We start from the raw sequence: 21,311 nt of genomic DNA, 5'->3' as shown, positions 1-21,311 counted from the left end.
TATAAATTAAGTATTAATTACATTATTAATTATTATTATGTTCAGTTCCCTGGAAGGTTTTATACAAAGACAGTTAAAATGCATATATTCTCTAAGGTATGTCTGTAGAGTGATTATAGACTTCATGCTTATGCAAAGCTATTGATTTTTCTCATGTACTCTAGTCTATTATACCACGTTCTGTTTCAAATTGATGCTATTTTAGTATATTCTTCCTCTTTATGTCAAAGTTTTAAGTAAAATTTTGTGAAAGGGAGGGAAAAAAAAAGAGAGCTGCATATTTTCTCACATATAGGCAGAGATTTGTTTCCTGAAAAACATGTTCCCTTGGGAAACAGAATTTGTATTTAACCTTTGTTTTCCTTAGTTGCACTTTATTGCCATTTTGCTTCCATGCAAAGCAGTGATGACATTAACGAACCTTGCAGGCAGCAAAAGGATTTGCACTCATAGGTGAACTCATAAGAAACCTTGCAAGTATTTTTAAGCAAGGTCTACTCTGCTTGTCGTTACCACTTCAACAACAGCCTTGGGCCAATGGGAGTTTACATTCTAATTTATTTCAAAGGCACTTGTGAACCCTTCGGGTTTTTTGTGTCCTCCATGACACAAAAATTATTAAGTTTTCCATCAAAAGTAGAAGAGCAGCACCTGAGTGTTGGGGGTGAGTACAGTGAATACAGAGGTCATGTGGCACAGGTTGGAGGGTCATCCTGTGCTCTCCCTCCACACAGGACTCTCAAGAGGAACCTCCAAACATTTCCTCCCAGTCAGTAACACTAAGATGCTTGTGAAAACCTTGAAAGACAAAGAGTTGAAATGAGGAACACAGAAATCCATAGCAAAGCCCTGCAGACCCTTCTCCAAGGGATTTCTCCAAAAGATTTCCAGCATGGTCACAGCTATGGGAAGGGGCTCCCTGCTCCAGGGAGGGATTTCACCACATCCTCCTCCCATTAGATTCAAGCCATGTTCTGTTTCTCCTTTTCCAGACCCTCAAATTAAAATTGGGAAACATCTACGGAGAAATTTTTCGTTGTGAGTGTGAAGAAGCAGTGGCACAAGCTGCGCATAGCTGTGGATGCCCCATCCCTGGAGGCATTCAAGTCTAGGCTGGATGAGGCCCTGGGCAGCTGAGCTGGTGTTTGATCTAGCAGTTGGACCCCGCCCTTGGCAAGTGAGTTGGAACTATATCTTTGTGGTCCCTTCCAATCCAAACCATTCTATGATTCTGCGATTCTATAATGATCTTCATTAAAGAATCAGCCTGGGAAACAATTCACATTCTCAGAAGTATTAGTAGTTTATCTAACTCCATCCAATCTCATTGTTGCTGTCATACATGTATCAACAATAATCAAAACAGTGCAGTGACACCTGGGGAAAGGGTTGCTCCAATTTGTGAATTATAAATACTTTTCTAAAAGCCAAAGATTGTTGTATGTTTCTCTAAAAATGTTCTTGTTGACATTCAGGTGGAGAATTGTCTCTTCCTTATGCGAGAGCATGGATGTCATTCACTTCACTGACAATTTATTCTCTACTCCAGAAGGAGAAATCCATGTTTGCACATCTGTACCTTAAAACATTTGATACTCATAAGCTTAGCCAAACAACCCTGGCCCCATTTGTCAGCTGGAGTCCTTGTGCAACACTCAAGGCATTTTGAAAGCTGTATTAAAACCTCCTGCTGCTTCTCCAGTAGTAGTGTGTGTCTACTGGGCAAGTGACACTAAGGTGACAGACAAGACTGCTGTGGTAAATATTTGCTCTGACATTTTATTTTTTCTACCCATTCTTTTTAAAAGATATAGTACAACCTCTACTTGTGCAGTAACCAGCTTTGATTAAATCAGTCGCTTAATTGCAAAGCTCATAACTACTTACTTTCAGTTATCTGCATGTATTTACATGCAAAATAATAAAATAACTTATAAAGAGCAGTGATGTGATAAGAGCAGCATCATCTGCTGAACTGTCCCAGAGCACCTGGGCCAGCACCCTGTTCTAAGCAGGTTCAGTCTCAGGATTTCAAAAATCTTGATTTTGTACAGAATCTCAGTACTGGTACCAGAGATGCATATTCATGCCTTAAGACCATTTCTCTCTTGAATATGGAGAAATTAGTTCTCTTTGTCAAAGCCTGAACTCCCACTGAGACAATCCAGAAATGAAGGAAACAGGACTTCTTCTATTGTAACAAATGTGGTACATTGGGTAAGGACGAGCAGCCCTACATAAAACAATTAATGAGCACAGCCCAGCTGTCACCATGGAATTGGAAATCCCAGGAGAGAGACGAGAAAACATTGCTGGAGAGCAACCAAGCCAATCGTGCTTTAGGTACTTGGCAGAACAAGTAACAATCCCAAAACACTCAGTGTCTACTGAATTCATCCAGCACCTTTATCTGCAGGTGAAGGAGATCATCCTCAGCTCCCAAAGCTCATCCCTGCTGCCCCTGAACCCCTGTCCCTCGTCTTCCTCCCCTGTTCCTTCACTTTCTCTGCTGCCTTTCCAGTAGCGGCTGCAGCAAGCAGTAAGTAACGGCTGTAAGGCAGGGATGTATACAGGCTGATACTTGAAGCTCTGTCCCTAGAATGAATTGGAAGCATCTGGCTACGTTGCTGTCAGTGGGTAATGATGCAGCCCCGTCGCAAGCCCAGATGTGATTCTACATTCCTGCAGCTGTTCTGGTGGGAGTTTCAACACCCGAAACATCTGCTACTGGGAATCAAAGGCAAGATACTTACACAATCTTTTAGGGCTGTTATTTTTGTTTGTTTGCAATTTTTTTTTCCTTTGGAAAATATATTTTATTTATATAACACCATTTTTAGTTTGTCCTGCAGTGGCTGCTCTCCACGTAAAGTGGTGCTAGGTGTCTGTAGCATAGGGCATGAAACCCAGAAGATTCAAGATACGTGCTGCTCTGAGGTTTATGGGCATTGACACCAGAACATTATGATCTGTCATGTAAATATATATATGTAGGGAGCTGCTAAAATGAAGTCATTACTGTCTTCTGCATAAATATGTATTTAGACCATCTAAATGATACAGAAATGCCCATCTATCAGGTAATTTCATATTTAGACTGAGGGAGAAAAGGCTGTCTTGACATACTCTAGTTACAGCCATTAAAAAAATATCTGCAAATGAAAAGAGATCAGAAGATGATATTCCAACTTTAAAAAGACAATGAAGTAAAAATGAGGGTGCTCATGAGAATGTGATCTCTGGGCTACAGGAAGGTGGTAAAGTTTGATAACACCCAAACTGATCTACTGAGTTTTGCAGGGGAAGAAATGCAGTCTGACTGGGCCTCTAAAGACCAGAATTAATCTTGAAGTGAATGTTCATGATTGTACTGCTCAAAACCACTAGTAACAGATTTTCTAATGGAAATGCTGACTTTGCACTGTAACACAAGCAGTCAATACTATGATTTCTTATTTTCTGTTACAAGGGACTTTAGTACACTGAAAAGAAATAGAGGACATGGAAAATTTATACCAGATGCCGCATTATGCCATTTTTTTCCCATGATGTTAATTACTTTTTGGTTCCCACTGTATCACACAGTGCATACTGACAAGCTTCCTGCATCTGAAAGGCATCCCCTGCACTCCTGCAGCTAATCCTACACCTTACAGGAGCTGCAGAGGATGCTCAGCCTCACCAGGTCCTCTGCATGTTAGTCAATCCTAAATAACCACTAAAGCGATAATAGAATGGGTTAGGTTGAAAGGGACCTTGAAGATCATAGAGCTCCAACCCTTCTCCCATGAGGCAGGGCTGCCACCCAATAGCTCAGCTGCCCAGGGCCCCATTCAATCTGGCCTTGAACAACTCCAGCTTCTCTGGGCAGCTCTGCCAGTGCCTCACCATTCTCTAACTAAAGATTTTTTTCCTAAGATTTTTTTTTGAGATTTAACTCAAATCTCACTTTTTTAGTCTAAAGCCATTCTCCATTGCCCTAATAATTGTGTCTTTCATCCCTGGTATGGTCTGTATGACATGTGGAGTCAGGAGATCACAGTGATGGTCATAGGGCTGCAGGGAGAGTCTATATGTGAAGGGCTGACAGGAGATTCCCCACCAAGAAAAGAGCAGAAAAGGCTAGAGAAGGTGGTAGAAGAAACTGAGGACACCAAGTAGAAGATGAAGAGGTTGGCAAAAGAATGGGGAGGAAAAGACAAGGAACAAAGAAATAGGAAAGGTGAGTGAGAAGAGGAAGGAAAGCAGCAAAGTAGCTGCCCCTGGAAGCATTGCCTCATTCATGCACTTTGACCAGGCTGCCTGGAAAAAAACTGCCTCCAGATAGTATAAGGGCTCCTGGACAGCCCCAAATTATCCACCCCAACAGAGCTGGGAGGTAACAGAGCTGGAGGAAGTAGGGTAGCAGAGGCAAAGGGACATCAAAGAGACAAAACAGAAATATTCTTTTCTTATACAGGAGGGGAGAAAGCCCCAATTTAGTTTCCTGTGTTTTCTTTGGCAAGTTTTCAAGTGAGGCACCCTGGGTTGCATGCTTTGTCTCAGGCAAAGAAAATCCAGCAAAGCAAGCCCAGCTCCTTCCTTCAGCGTCTCAGTCAGCAGTAATTTATATTGCTGTTCCTCCTTAATAAAATCCATCGTGCACTCCAAAAGAGTAACTAGGACACTTAGTTTTTATTCCACATGCATCTCATTTGTCTTCAGCAGGTTCTTCCATAATCTCATCATTATTGCAATCACCCTCTGAGGACAGCTGACTTGCATTAATCAGCTAGGCCTCTCATCCCTCACTAGATTCTTTACAGTTTTACTGTGCCCTTGGGCATCCTAACTTTACTTGAAAAATTAATAAACCTCCCCTCTCTTATCTTACCTTATTAATGTCTGTCTTTGTAACCCATTATCCCTGTATCTCTTCGGTGACCATTTGAGGATGTGGTTCCCACCAAAGGATTGTGCCCTGGTGAGACAGCACACAGGAGTGCCCTACATAATTGGAAAAGAAAAAAAAAAGAGGGTAGGAGAGACAGAGAGAAAAAGACCATAAAGACTTTAAAGTCCAACATCATTGTTTACAAGATTGGTTGACAGAATGAAAATATGGGAGCTGTTAAGAACCCAAGGAAGGCTATTAAGACTCATCCAATAGTTCCTCTTTACTTACAAGCAGCCCCTTGCCCTCCTGCTTCCCACACACCCACTCTCCCATCCATCCCTCATCCTCCTCTTTCCTCTCCTGCATCCTATGAAATCCAATCGGTTAATTTGGATTGTTTTAAAATCCTGGTACATTAATCACTTGTGTTTGCACACGCTTTATGTGGGTTGTTGGTCATGGTCTGTAGTTATACTGGCTGTCTCTCTTGCTTACTTAAAAGTACATTCCAATTGAAAATAAAGATTTTGCAGGTTTGCTCATTTCACACAGTGATAGCAGCTGGTAAGTGTCTTTTGCAATTCATCAGAGGCCTCCCAGACCACCTGCTCTTGGCATCCTGCAAACAGCTGGCTCTGTGTAAGTACCATAAGCTATTATCTTACTCAATAAATAATGAAATAAAGAAAGAAAGCAGGACAAAACCACATCTCTGTAGATAACACACATTCATGACCAGCAACCTCCCCTATATTGGAGAAGGAGAAAGTGAAGCTAAGATCTTTTGCTGGATTTAGCAGTACCTTATAATAGAAAATTGAGATAAATCAACATCAATATATAAGGTTCTGTATTTTCTTTCTTTCTTTCTTTTTGAAACCTGCTCTATTTCTGAAAAGACCACAGGGAGCTTTTATGAAACTTCAGCTAATGTCACCAGATGTCCCACTATTGAGAGGTGAATCTCGGTCTTTGAAGGGCTGCCCCACTTAACTTTTTTTGAGATGAACACTTCATCCTCTCTTCCTGGTCCCAAGAGCAGACCCAGGTCACTTCCTCCTCCCTGCTGTTCTGTTCTCCCCTCCATCCCAGGGGGAAGCTGCGGGTGGCCCAGGGCAGGAGGTGGGCACGCAGAGCTGGGGCAGGGAGTGCATCCTTAGGGAAGGGATGGGATTTCAGGGGTCAGAAGGAGAAAGACAGTGACAAGGGCAAATGGTGCTACACTGTCCTTCCTGAGGAGGAATGAAGACTTGTGATAGGAAAGTGCTGCATTCTGGGCACAAAGCTTGTATCTTTTCAGGATATTTAATTTTAATCTATGAATTTTGCAAGGAGCCACAGAAACAGGCAATAAATAAATTTCATCTGCAATCTGTTGCACGAGGGATTTACAGCAGAAGAACTTAAATTTAGGGAGGGCTTGATCGATCTTTCTTTAAATGACCTGTTTGATATTTGCCGTGAGGGCACGAGGGATGGCAGCCAGAGGTCCGACTGTCCCTGCTGTGCACAACACTGGGATGCTCCTGGTGTGCTGGTGTTGGCAGATACCACCACTCTCTCCCCCAGAGGAAAGCCTTGTTGAGCAGGCATAATCATTCCTTTAATGGCAGGGCTCTTGTAGCAGTGTACTTACTAATCACAATGAGAAAGGATGCCTGACCCCAGCTCCTGTTACTGTGAGTGAGAACTGGGAGCAGAGTGCTTAGAAGTGGTCTTTTAACATCCCGTAAAAGAAAAAGGAAGAACTTATGATGTTTTTCAGAACGATTATTTTCTCCCTGTTGCCTCGCAAGTGCTGGAGGGGATTTGCTACTGAAAATGCAGACCTGGGTATCGCTCCCTCTCTGTAACTGGCTGGGGTAGGGGGTGGAAGGGAAGGAAGCATCCTTTGATCCTGTCCATGCTGGGAGCATAGCTGAGCCGGCATCTCGCGTTGTAGGCTGCTGCTGTCACTGCTCAGCACAAGGTAATGCCTCTCTGACACGGTGTGTGAGCAGAAGGGGGGGAAAGCAGGGACTGTGCCTCACAGAGGCGTCTCTGATAGACCTCTTAAAGTCCTGTGATTGACAGGGCCGCGCCAGGCACTTCTAATGAAGCATTTAAATGCCTGGGAAAGTGCAGCAACTTTACTGTGCCGTTTCCGCCTTCCTGCCCTCTCTCCTTCCTTTCTTTTTTTCCTGCTTTAATATTCAAGAGCAATACATTCCAGACATTAACCCACACATAAACACGAGATGCAAACAAACATGCCCAGCACTTCCTTCTGGGGAAGCACCTTCCTTTTGGGGAACCAAAATAAATTGCTAAGAACCGCCAATGCAGACATCCCCAGTGGCTGAGGCGCTGGCACAGCTGCCCATGTAAGCTCTGGTGCCCCATCTCTGCAGGTGCTCAAGGCCAGGTTGGAAGGGGCCCTGGGCAGCTGAGCTCCTGGGTAGCAGTCCTGCCCATGGCATGGGGTTGGACTGGGAGGGCTTTAAGGTCCCTTCCAACCTAAGTCATTCTGTGATTCTGGTCTTCCTGATGCTGCTTTCCAGGTCTGTCTCCCAAGCCTGCAATATGACAGAGCATAGCACAGGGCTGTTGTTCTCTCAGAAGCAGGGCAGCCTGTGCTGGGGGTAATGCATTTCTAATCCAGGGTATGCAGCTGAGCTTCAGGCTCCCTCCTCCGGTGATGAAGGTGACAGCTGATGGGGCAAGAGGCTGGGTCATATGGGGGGGAACTGCCATTTTTCTGGTGGTTTCTGATGAAAAGGAGCTATGGACTTTGATAAGCATCAGAGCAGTCTGGCTGCTCTCATGACTCCCATGGGGTTTCAAGAGAAAAACTGCAGTCTGAGTAGCAGCATCTCTTCAAGCATCAATAGGATCTACAGAGAGCGGAGAGAAAGTTCTACATCTGTCTCAGGTACTGATCTGTGATTTCTCTCCTCTAGCATTTATATGCCTTTGCCATTAAGGAGACAAATACCATCCTACTGAACGTTAAGGCAGTATTAGAGTAGTTTCTTGTGCTTGCACTAAACTGGAGCCTGAAGCAAAACTTAAATGTTCCTCCATTCCAAACATCAGATTTTCTTTATGTCCTATATCTTGCAGCTTTTTCTCTTTTTGCCACTAAGCATTTTCCGAAACTTGTGGCTGGAAGCTACAGTTTTTATGATATTTTTAGTACGCTGCATGGTTGTTTAAAGTGCACCTTATAAAACTTCAGTCCTCAGCCAGCTCTCTTTAAACTGGTTCTGGTTTACATCAACAGGCTTCAAACTTTCCTTGCCATTCATCACACTCCCTTTTTAATAATGAGGCAATCTACAGCAACAATTTTTCTTGCACGTGCTGATGCAGCCTTCTCAGAATTCAAGACAGGAGGCTTTTACCTTGTTTCATTATTTCACCAAGGCTAGAATCCTCCAGATACTATTTTCACTTTTAAGAGCAGCCTGGGTAAACACTGAAGATGGAATTAAGAATTTTGCTCTTGACAGAAAGAAGCTTGAATAAAATGGACGTGGGACACAGCATAACCTTGCCAGGAGCACAGCAAAATTAGCTAGCAAAAAAAAATAAGAAATAAAGCAGTTCATTATGAGCACAGGCCTGCTCTATCACCACTCAGGCTCCAAATGTTCTGAACCACGTGGGCAGTTGAGATCTCATTTCTCTTCTAGCCAAATCTGTACTCTAATGAGTCTGTTGATATCAGTATTGATGAGTGTGGCTTTGCAGCCAGCAGCTTGTGTTTTTCTATAAAAAGCGATGATGGGCAAAGCTCTGAGTGTAGGAGGTTTAGTTCACATCCGTTCTCCAAAAGCAAGGATACTTGTCTGAGAGTTAACTACCTCAAGCCTAGCACTCCCAGCCAAGGCCAGAATACTGCTGCAGGAGGCATACTGTGTGTAGAAACTTAATTCTCTGAAAAATATATCCACTACTGAATGTCTCTCTCCTTCCTTTCTGTCTGAAAGTGATGACTTTTGCATTGATGTATCTCAGTGGTGTTTCTTCTCTGATTGGGGGCCACAAACGTATAAAGCCAAGGATGTGACAAAATGTTTTTATTTTCTCTGACTATCTTAGTTACCGTTAGGATTTTTTTCAGTGTTTTTCCATTAAGAGAATAGAGTACCAAACTCTCACTTCTGGAAGACCTTCTGAGTCCCTTCTGCATATCATGTTCCACTCGAGCACTCCAGCACTTATTTTCCTTCCTCCAAGCCTCATCATGAACAAGACAACATGTTTTTCATGCTGCCTTCAACTGCTGTTGAAAGTCCCACGCTTTAGTTAAAAAACAAAAGTGAATGGAGGATATGGAGTATCAATGGGAGGTAGCACTCAAGCTGATGGTGCAGCACTCTTAATTACACAATACTTTTATTGAGCAATTCAGTGGTAATTCTTACTGCTATTCCTCCTTAATAAGATCCATTGTGCACCATAAAATAGTAACTAGGACACAGTTTGTATTCCACATGCATCTCATATCTCTTTAGCAGGTTCTTCCATATCCATAATCTCATCATTATTACTATTACCCTCAGAAGACAGTTGACTTGCATTAATCAGACAGGCTGCCATTCCCTTGCCAGATTTTCTGCAGTTTTATTGTGCTTTTGGACATTTTAATTAACTTGAAAAATTAATTAAAAATCTTACCTTATTAATATCTCCTACCTTCCCCCTACTCTGTAATCTATTATCACTGTTTATCATTACTGACCATTCATTCCAGAACGGACTGGTGAAGGGAGAACACATCAGAATGCCCAGGTAGTGATAAAATTAAAGATTGATTCTGAAATATCTGAAATGTTCTGTTTGGTCTTTTATTTAAAGTATACATGACTGTCAGAGAAGCAAATCCAAACCGTTACAGTTCATTAAAGCCCTTTCTAATTCCTTCACAATCACAATTCAGGATTAAAGCTCAGGTGTTTCTTCTCTTCTTGTGTAGTTGATTGGAGACTGGCAGAGAGTCAACTAAGTGAAATGAAGGCCAACTCATTTAAAGGTGCCACAACACGTCTCTGAAACTTGATGACCAATCATATTAGTTGACATTTGTAATGAAAGGAGAGAAGATGAGATAAAGAGTCAATGGAAGTTACTCCACATATGTATGTATGCATACATAGCTTCATAGAGCAATGATACTTTTAACCAAGACATAGAATAGTATACAAACCTAGTAAAGAACAGTTTCCAGAAAATGAAATTAATTAGTGTGTTTAAAAATTCTCAAGAAGCCGTAACATTTTGTCCAAAAAAAATGCACTGCTTTGAAGATAGGCTATTTCTCATGCATTTTTGTCTTTTCTGTCAAGTTTCACTCAGTTGCTCAGTGCTATTAATAGGATTAACTTGTGACTGCTTGAGCATGAGCAGTTTCACTGGAGCCAGGCAGACTAGCAGCAAAGAATGCACTGCATCATAAGGGTGCACAAGGTTGTCCTCAACATTTCTATTAGGGGCTCCAGCTGGGATCTCGCTTCTCTTCTGGTAGGTGCTGCTGCTATTCTAGTTCATACCGTGTATGATGCCAGCACTGAAAAATTTGCAAACAAACAAAAAAAATAACAAACACCCAAACACAGGCTTTTGATTCAATGTACCATTATTTTGAGTTGTCTGATTTTACCAATCATCTAGCAATATGTCAATTAAGCTGACACAAATCACCTTTAAGATTTTACTCATTTTATATCTTGCTCTTTTGTTAAGAAGGACTAAGGGTCTCTTGAGCCAGTTCCTAAGGTTTCAGGAGGTCAAATCCTCAGACTGCTGAAGTGATAAAACATCATCCCCTGCTACGGGCTCATCTCCCTTTTCCCTAGGAAGGAGCAATTATAGTAAACCACATAGGATTTTTATAGGGAAAATAAAGGAACAAGACTATGTCCTTGTATAATCAATGGATATACAGATGGTATATGTATATCCAGGAGCTTGGCAAAAATAATTTATATTGGAGTATTGAGAGAAAGTCACTCACCCCATCCTGGGCTCACAAGATGGACTCCAGTGGAGCAGATCTCCAGAGAGATCCTTCCCCCTGGCAGTCAGCTCTTAAATTGGTCTAGGAGAGGTGGAGCCAGGCTCCACCCCTTCCTGCAGCACAGGTGATTTGCCTTCACCTGTGCTCTCATGGCTGACTCATTGCTCGCCTCAGGTGATCAATCAGAGGTTGAGGCCGTGATTCAGCAGCGTCATACAGTCCTTCAAGAAATACTGCTTGTGATGCTGACCATATTTTAGGAAGAAATGGGAGCTGCTGGAGATCTGGTGGGATTCAAGCTTTAGTTGGCAGTAAGGAAAGTATGCTATGTGGTAAAGAAACTTAGCTCAAGAAATCCCACCTATGGGCATCATGTGCATACAAACAACGTTCTCTGTCTCCATCCCAACTCTGTAATCATAGATAGGCAAGCAGACATTGCTCTGCTGCTCAATAGAGAAAACCAATAGCAGGAGAAAAATGAATTGATTATTGATCAACAAAAAGCACTCTGAGGTAAAGATGTGTATCCTATCACAGCCAGAAGAGAAACTTCTGAATTATTTAGTAACCTCAGACCTTTCAAAAGCAGAAGAAACTCATTGCCCAATTCCTTGGGACTTAGATGAAGTTGTGTGGGTAGGAGTATTAGATATTTATTCACCATGGACTTTGATAAATAATTTACTAGTTCAACTGTGACTAATAAGACTGCTGAATGGTGAAATCTCTGCAGTAAGCAAACAGAAATGTTTCCTCTGTCGACTGCACAGGTGAGGTCCAAAACTCATCAAAAGAAATCCAGGCTGGATTTCACAAAAATTGGTCAGGTAGCCAGAAGTCTTCATGGCAGTGGATGAAAGTATTTTGCTTCATAGTTAACTCTATGGGGTCTGTCTTAACTTCCTGACAGTAAATTAAGAGGCTTATTGATGTAAGCTGGACAACTGGGTCAGAGAGCCATTCTGTCCAACACAACAATGCTTTCACATATAGATGCCTGTGAGAGGAAGTGTCTTGTTCTTATAACAAACAAGTGAAAAGATTACAGATCCTTGTGCTCAAAACCTAAGACGAAGTACTTTCACCTTTGCACACAGCAAGGAAGAGAATTCAAAAAAAGAATCATAGAATCATGGAATGGCCTGGGTTGAAAAGGACCACAATAATCATCTAGTTTCAACCCTATGTGCAGGGTCGCCATCCACTAGACCAGGATGCCCAGAGCCACATCCAGCCTGGCAAAAAAATCATAGCTCCATCGAAGTGGAATTCTCCACTAATAGTGCAAAATGTACAGAAACAGAATTTATGCGCATCCCTAAGTAGTGTATCTTCCTTATGCTTTTTAGATAGATGGCCAGAGGCCTTCTTTAAACCCTATGTCCCACTCTTCTTTTGAATTAACCGCATTTAAGCTTTTCCAGTTATATGCACACATCGTCAAGCAATAGTGACATCAAGTGGTCTGGTGCAGCTGATCGGTAGCCTCATTGTTTCCTCAGTTATCTCAAGGGCAGATATCGATTGTCATCAATCCTTTGTGTAAACAGATCTGAAATAAATCTAATATCAGACATTTATCCTGTTCAGGGCATTGCTCATCAGTTTGATTTAAGTTATGATTATATATGAATGTAGTATGATTTATAAGAGACCTTCCAGCTCTTCACTGTGTGGTAGTTTAAGAGTTCTCTATTGAAATATACCCGTATAATCCTGACAGTAGGAAAATTAAGAGCCGCCTTTTCCATCTGATCTATAGTGTTAGTAGACCAATGTAGAAGGAAAAGAGTATTATTTATTGATTGTATATCTAGACTACCTAATAGCCACCAGAAGAGATCAGGGTTCTGTTGTGTGAGGAGTTGAAAACATATGAGGAAAAATGTTCTCAGAACCAAAAGAACTTGTAGTCTCTGCAGTGAGAAATGAAAAGGCAGAAAAGATCGGCAGAGAGTACAAAACAATGAAGAGATAAATGTAGTCCTGTCCTACCCACATCATAAGAAACAAGTAAGTATAAACTTCTATTTTATGGCTACGCAACCGCTAAAAATGTGTAGACTAGCATTGTTAGCTGATGGTGTCTGATGATGGAACGAACTGCCAGAAGAGCTCCAACAAATCCAAGGTATAGTCATTCCCTGGGGCCACAGCCAACCTCCTTTTCCTCACTGATCCCCACAACAGTAGGTCCACCTCTGCTTCTCAAAAGCAACAGCTGAAAACACTTAGATTCCACAACACGCGTTTTCATCAAAATCACTAAGTTTATGAGCTCCAGCACTTTCAGTACATGCCTTCAGCCCCTGTAGAGAAAGGATCTTAGAGTGATCTATGGGTGAACATACGACAGAGCATAAACTGAAGATGTCAAAATGGAAAAATTAGAATAGATGCTTTTGAAAGGAAAACGTTTTCCTTCATATTCTACCATCAGAACTTCAGTGTGAAGGAGATGGATTTCCTGCTAGAGTGAAGCACTGGGGCTGGGCTGACCATGAATTTGTCTTATTTTTCTTTCCTCCTCCATAGCGTTTAAATAACCAGATTTCCCTCCCCTAGTATTGAGAAGTCAGCTGGTGTACATAGCAGTGCTCACCCAGCTGACTTCTCTCAAGCATCCCTGGGGTCTATCCAAGGAAAATGATGGTGCCTTGTGGCATGCAGTGACATGCTGCATGCCTGACTCACTTGGCACATGCACAGTAAATACCATGCGATGGCCGTACAGTATGGGGCAAAGAGGCCTTTGGAGTTGGGAGGTCCAGGTTGTGGGCTCCACCACTCCATGCTGTAAGACAGCCCTGGAAATTGCTGAATACAGGTGAGGAGAGATAATTTGATCTTTGTTATTAGCTATTCACCATGTGTGCTCCAACATTCATTAGTCTCCTGTTTAACTAAAGTTATTCAAGTAAGGAACAGAGACAATACCATATGACTTATGTGAACACTCACACACCGTGAATAATGAATAGTGAATAGCCAAAGTGAACCTCTCACTGGACTGAAAATGCTTTGTCCAAGCTGTTTAACAAATACTTAGGAATAATATTCCCATTGAGAGAAATTAGATATTACTGAGGAATACACACACACACACACACACACAAAGAAAAAACTCACAACTCTAAACCCTCCCTGCCCTCAGTTTACAGCGTTTACTCATGGTGAGTGATCTCATATGTCTCTATATTCCTGTAACTGTGGAAATCATCTCTTAGACCTGCAAGGGTGGGAATGTAGCTCTGTACAAGGGCTGCTCTGAAAGTAATGCCTGCTCTCTTACAATGTTGGCCCACAACATCAGAGGAGGATGTTGGTGGTATGGCAGTAGAGGTTGAACCTTCCTACCAATATTCCAATTCCATTACATTTTGTTGCTGTGTGACAGATGGCAGCAGAGGGGCAGTCTCACAGAATGGTGTCTGACATAGAAGTGCGTATTAAGCAAAGGTGTGGAGTTGAATTCCTCCATGCAGAAAAAATGGCACCCGGTGACATTCATTGACTGCTGACAGTGAATGTGAGCACAATAAGGTGGTGTGGGTGGTGTGTTTCAGCAATGGTGACAGCAACATGAAAGACAAGCCTTGTTCTGGACAACTATCCCACCATGAAATCAAGAGCGTCTTGATCAGCTCATCTATGCAAATCAGCTAATGATAGCGACTATGTGGAAAAGTAATGTTTTGTAGCCAAAAATCTGCTCTATCAAATATTATTGTGCTCCTTTGTATCTGCTGGAATTTCTATAAAAATAAATAGGAAGCATTACTTTCAGAGCAATCTACACAACACCCTTTTCACTGTTGTTGTTGTTACTGGGTTTTGTTTTGTTTTTTGTAGTTTTCTAGACATAGGAACACTGATACAATTTACTCTGACAGCAGATAGTTAAGCAGAGGCACAATGGAAAGTCAGATGATGCTGCAGCCACACAGGAGCTCGTACACCCTTTTGGGCTTTAGGGCAAGCAGGGAGCTGCTCAGGTAGAATGTGGGGGCTATGCAAAATGAATAGAGATGCCCAGACACAGAGCTGCTCTGTCACTGGTGTCTGCCAGGGGCTGACACGTACTCTGTTTCCTCATGTCAGTTTGTCATGTTCTGTTGATTTCAGTATTCAAGCCAGAAATGAGTGGTGGCAGGATCAGAACTGTGAGACAGATAGCAGTACGATTACATGAGCTGGAAAATATCTTTTGCAAAGAAAAATAAATAAATAAATAAATAAATAAATAAATAAATAATAAAATAAAAGAAAAATCTAGCCATATCTCCAGGCTATTATACTGATAACAAGTAGGCTGGACAGATAGGCAAGGGCTATGCATGAATGGATTGGATAGCAGGTTGAAAACTGCTCCAAATGGCTTAGGGGAGCTGCTGGGAAGAAATTAATGTGTAAGACATTCAAAGTAATCAAAACTCTAACAGAGTCTGAAATGGCTCTGTCTTCTGCATTGTGTTCTGCCACAAAAGGCTATGATCCTTGAAATAAATCACCAAGGCACAAGCTGGAAATAAGAAGCTGTTGCTACAGCTTGAATCTAAAGTTTACCTCACTTCATCAGAAGGATCCAGGATAGTGTTATAGGCTAAATTTTCACATTTTTGAGTCAAAGCATCATCCTCAGAAAATGTATGATCTGCATAAACATAAGAATCCGCAGCCCCAGAAAACAAAACAAACAAACAAAAAAAAGGCCCCTAGCAATTAGGATCAACCTTTGTTCTTAAAGTGAGTTCAGATGCACCCTTAGTCCACTTTATTTCTTATTACTTTGTTTTGTTGGTTGTTTTTTGGGTTTGGTATTTTGTTTGTTTGTTTTTTGTTGTTGTTGTCGTTGTTTTGGGGTTTTTTTGTTTTTTTGCACAGGAGCCATAGTTAGTGCTGCAGATAGCAGGGAAAATCCCAGAGCTGTGTTTAAGAAAATTCCAGATGTAAAGCAAAATGGATTAATACACTTTTCTACAAAGTGGTAAAATGAAAACACATCTGATGGACTTCCACACAGCTTGCCTCAGGCAAAAAGCATTCCATTAAAATAAAATACTTTTGGTTAGAGCAAATTAAATGTTCCCAAGGAGGAATAGTTTGGGGTCAAAGGTGAAGCCACTTTACTTGCACATATGTTTCCAATCTGTTTGACCTCTATGATCAGCAAAACTCAGATGTGCAAAGGGGAAGAAGCTTAAAAGAGATTGGGAAGAATAAAAAATAAAAAGAAATGCAGAAGAGAGCTGCATACTACAGCTGTAAACTCACTATCCTGAAGGAGGAAAAGTTGTGAGGAATTTCTCTGTGATCCTTTTCTGGGTGATAAAAAGCCTGGCAGATCCTGGCCATATTGCAGGGTAGCGATTTTTCTCATTAGCTGGGACAGAAAGAACAACTCTTTGGCTGTTGCAGCAGGGATTCATCTGGCTGATGGTGAGCACACCTGAAAAGGCTCCAGGGAAGTGGATCAAAATGAAGAAAAAGAGCAAGTGAAAGACTTACTTGTTGCAGAACCACTGCCCTGTGTTTTGCATGCTCCCTGCTGGATGCACTCAGGCTGCACTCTAGCAGGTGGGCTTTTGGGACAGGATTGTGCCTAACAAGCCAGGAGCTGGAGATATCAGGGGGAGGACAGCACCCTGCCAATCTGTCAGGGGACAGACATTTCCCACCATAAGCTTTACTATAGCCCAGATCTGTGAAAGAAAGGGAGGAAGGTGAGCGGGGGCAGGGAAAGTAGGAATGTGTGTTGCTTCCTTTCCTGTTCTAACAGATACCCTAAGTCAGGGCTCAAATATGGCAAGACATAAGCAAACAAGCCCCAGCTAAAAGCTGTTCTGGAGCTTGCTCACTTCAGTATATACAGCCCAGGATACTACAGACCCTTTTCTTGCCAGCCCTAAGTACCTGCTAAGACTGCTTCTTTGCTGTCCTAACACTCCCCCGTGTGCTCGAGAGAGATTCCCTGCAGCAGGGACTTCTCCTTTTAGCCGAGTCTTGGTTAGGTCAACAAGAACGGATTTTGCATAACACTGCAGTAACAGGCTGGTTCACAAGCAGACCAGAGGCCCACAAATCCTTTGGACAAACTGGCCTTAGGCAGGAGTCACATTTGGCCAGATTGCTGTTTTGAAGCCAGCCCATTTAGCTATGCAGTATTTCACAATTCATCTGTTTGCTATGGGTTAACAAGTTCACTGGCCCCTCTCCATCTATGACATCTGTGTTATTGCCTATGTCACTGCAGGAAAAAAAAAGGGAAGGTGCTTTAGATCTTTCCCAGGTTATTACTGCAGATGAATCCTTTCACAGTGTTGCAGCTGCAGGTTGGGACCCTGTGGGCTCACTACCACCCGCAGGCACCAGCGTGACCAGTGCATCTGCTGTGCAGAGCCTTGGGCTCAGCTGGGACCTGGGGCTGCTCTGTGCATCCATCTGGGCCCTGAAGATGAGTAGTGCTTCCACAGGGACTCTCAGAACTCTTTTGTCTCTTCAGCTGCTTCAAAGAAGCAGATAACCACACACACACACACACACACACACACACAAAAAGGAGAGTGTGGCTGAGTCTCTGCCAAGTCCCAACCAAGAAAAGCAATGCAGCATTTGTCACCAGTCCATCTTTTCACTGGTTCTGAAATCCCAAAGCCAGCACCTCAGCCAGAGTGAAGGAAAAGTGCCAAAATAAGTTCAATTCCATGATACAGTTTAAAATCAGCTGAAAATGCAGGAGGTGGTGCTTGGAATGTGCACAACCACATAATGTGCTTCAGGTGCAAAGAACCCCAAACTTCTGGCCGTACTCATCCTGCTTTGGGCCAGGCCCAGCCTCACATTCCTGGGCTTTGGAAAAGAGTAAATCCTGAAAACAGGCTTGAATTATTTGTAAGAGCAGTGTTGTTTGTGCCTGAACTGACAGTAGCAGCACATACAAAAGGATATTCTACACCCCTCCTGGTGTAACTGGGAACAGCGAGACTGGTGTCTTTAGTAGCAGGTTGGACTGTGCCATGTGAGGAACAACAGGATTTACACTTGCCATCCGCAAAATGAATTACACGTTCCAACCATCTGTGGCTTCATAAATTATAACACAATGTCAACAGCGCACCTGTGAGGAGGTTTTGGAAAACAGAAGCAAAAGCAAAATCATTAGTGTGCAGTGGGGATGCTCTAGAGGTGCATTTGGCCACTCTCTGCTCTGCTATTCCCTTCCACATGGACCTTTGTGAGCAGATTCTCACACACATCACCAAGAGTGCCAGGCAGTGTGCTGCCATCGCCCTTGCTAGACGTTGGCCTCATCCCCTCGATCCAGCACAGAGATGGGATGGGCTGTACTGTGCTCCTCTGGGGCTCCTGAGCACAGCTCCATCCCTTTGGGCCAGGGGTCTGGGGGGCCAGGGTTTTGCATATGAGATTAAGGAGAGAAGATGCCGCTTTCCTTTTATCTGCCTGCACACTGCACCTCTGCAGCCCCTGTGTAGTATTCAGCGTGCAGTGTGACTCATCTGCAAGCACAAATTACCTTGCTAAAGTATTCTTAGGAGAAATAATTAGCCACAAGCACCTCCTCTCCAGCCTCCTGTATGTGCCTCAGGGGAGCGGGGCGCTTGACATAAATCATTTAGTCCCGAGCCCTAGCACACACCTTTCCCAAAGGACCCTGTAATTGGCAAAGTAGTTGCCAACTGGGTTTAAAGTGATTTGAAATTGTTTTCCATACAGCCTTGCTGATAGCAAAAGGTTTCCCCCTCTCCTCAAGCATGAGTTACAGTAACATGATTGAATGTAACCCGTTATTCAGCTCAAGCTGTGATTCTGATACAGTATAGACAATATAAATTCCCCAGAGCTCGGTGAGGCCACCTCAATGGTCCATTTAAGTCCAATTCAATTAGGCTCACTATAGTTCTTAGAATTTCTTAGGTATGTTTGCAGCAGCCTTGGGGTTTGAATGTGAGAACAGTATTCATCTAGGAGTTTTAAATTAGGTCTCAGGTGTCATCATTCTAAATGAATTATTACAGTGGTGTGTTCATGCCATTACAGGTAAGGTTATGTTAGCATCTCCACTCAGCCATATTAATGTAGTTAGGGCTGCAGCTTGATATGTAAGGTCCTCTTCTTACAGTGACTTTTTTAGCCCACTTTTAAAAATAATCGGACTGCCAGACACTAAGCTGTATTTAAAATTCATGTAAATAAGTTGTTTACTTTCATCTTCCGACTGATTGTCTGCAATGTGGTTCATAAGACACCGCTATGCCCATAGCACAGCTAACTGCTGCCCTCAGCAGTAAAACAGAGAGGGTCCCTTGCCCTCCCACCTCACCTGGCACACTGGTGGGCAGTCAGGACCACAGTGACGTGGAGGGAAAAATAGCAGGAATATGAGTGCTAGCTGCTGTATTCCTCATGCCTTGGCTTTGGTGGTTTGATTCTGAAGCTTTTCTGGTTTTGTTCTGTTTCCCTATCTGCAGCTGGTGGGGAGGGAAACATAAAGATGATGTTTCATTTGGCTTTGCTCAGCTTTTTCATGCCTGAACTGGATCTCCCTGGCATTTAACACATTTATCAGTGCATTCAGGAATGAGCATGGTGGAAGGGAAGGACTCCAGAAGCCCAAATTGTTTCCTCTGTGTTTTGTGTCTGCACCATTTGGTTCTCCTAAAGTGGCAGCACAAATGCTATGTATTCAGATGAAGCTCACTTCACAGAAGGAAGAAAGAAGAAAAGAAAACGTATCATTTTCAGCAGGTCACTCTGGAAGCTTAATTGACTTTGGGTTTGAATCCCAAGACTGCCATTTAAAGGACAAGATAGCATGTCTTTATTGGCCTAAATGGTGAAATTATTTTCTTTATTTTACTCTGGTCCCATCTAGTGGCTCACGCAGAAACTGAGATGCCCTTGGTCCATCACTGGAAAAGCCACAGATCTTCTTGGGCTAAATAGCCAAAGGGCAGGGTGCATTTCACAGGTACGGAGCTGAGGAACAAAGCAATCAGGTGGCCTTTATATAGTTACACAGGCTCTGGGTCTCCTGAGAGCTACACAGTACTTTCTAGAAAAACATCCTAACCTTCATACACTCTATCTCCTCCTATTGCTTTTATCCTTGAAATTTCACTTAGTTTCTTTCCTTTCAAATTTGCTATGTCCTGAAAATATGCTCCTGGGAGAAACATGCCAATATTTTGTTCATGTAATGTAGCAGAATAGTCAGAAGAAAAGACTCAAAATCTCTTTCCTCCACTCTCTGTCATATCTCTGCTAGAGTAGACTGTAGCCCTAAGATCTTTCCAAGATCAAATAAATGCCTCCAGGAAGAAAAGATCAAAGGAGGAAATAAGCTTAAGAAGTCACTGCTCTGGGTATTTCCTTGTATTAGAGTGGCCCATCATGCTTCAAGCAGTCTCTTGGGTTACAGAAATTTAGGGGCGAAGCGTACTTTTCCAGAGGAACAGGTACTCAAGTGAGGGAGAACATCTGTCAGGCACACCTCACAGGCAAGAGAAAAACCCACACTCACATTTGCCTTCTAACCTTACCTTTCTCACACCTTACTAGAGTTAGCACCGATTATTTTGAAATGTCAACAAGGCTTGTGGGCAGCCCAGTCAGACACTTGGGGAACCATGCATTTCCAGGCACCTCACTGTCTCTTCCGTCTGCCACAGACAGGGCACCATTTTGGCTGAGCACAGAAACAAAGGGCCTAGAAAAGATATGGTTCCTCCAGAAATGAAGCACACAGTGAAATGGCTCCATCATTTTTAGACCTGAGCTGGGATGTCCCATTATGCCCATGTGAGCTTTTCCATGGGATCAGCACGAACTAGAGATGCCTGCCCTGTGCACAGATCACCAAAATATTTTAGGTGACTTCCTATGTGCTAGATGCTTTCAAGACTTCCCTCGGCATGTGCTTCTAGAAATGGAATTTTAGCAACTCATTTTCTTTTGGACAGCTTCACTTTTTTGATCTTATATTTGTTTCTTCACTCCTCTATGGCCTCTTCTTCGCTCCTTCCAACAGTGCTACTATTAAAGTACCACCAAGGTCACTTTTCAGTGTGGACTTGTGAGAATGTTTCTTGTTCACGGAAACCTCAAAGGAATTTGATCCAAATGATTTGAAGTTAGAAAATTTTTATTTATTTTTAATTTTTTTATTTTTATTTTTATTTAGAAATCTTGTTTGATAAAGACTCCGGGGGGTGGAGGGGGGGAGGGTGGGGAAGAAGGTGTTAAAAGAAAGAATGGATATCTCTTAAGGAGATACTTACTTTGAAACATTTTACCATTCTTATCAGATGTTTTTTCTTTAGGTAATGGAAAAATACCATCTTGGAGTCTTACATAACTCATCTGTATTTTCTTACCATTTCAGTATTTCCTTTTGCTATAAACATTTTTGGA

At 42.5% G+C, this 21,311-nt stretch overlaps 1 long non-coding RNA gene across 1 annotated transcript in view; it reads left to right on the top strand.

The window, feature by feature from the left end:
- The window catches only part of LOC104910296, a 55,010-nt gene that overhangs the window by 12,553 nt on the left and 21,146 nt on the right, over nucleotides 1-21,311 (top strand). Inside the window, exon 2 of the long non-coding RNA XR_792939.3 lies at nucleotides 993-1,177. This is a non-coding gene — a long non-coding RNA (uncharacterized LOC104910296). The remainder of the gene's footprint in view (nucleotides 1-992; nucleotides 1,178-21,311) is intronic.

Source organism: Meleagris gallopavo, chromosome 3 (genome assembly GCF_000146605.3).
Source record: "Meleagris gallopavo isolate NT-WF06-2002-E0010 breed Aviagen turkey brand Nicholas breeding stock chromosome 3, Turkey_5.1, whole genome shotgun sequence".
NCBI lineage: Eukaryota > Metazoa > Chordata > Aves > Galliformes > Phasianidae > Meleagris > Meleagris gallopavo.
Note: the sequence above shows the minus strand (reverse complement) of the source record. Positions and strands in the feature narration are given on the sequence as shown.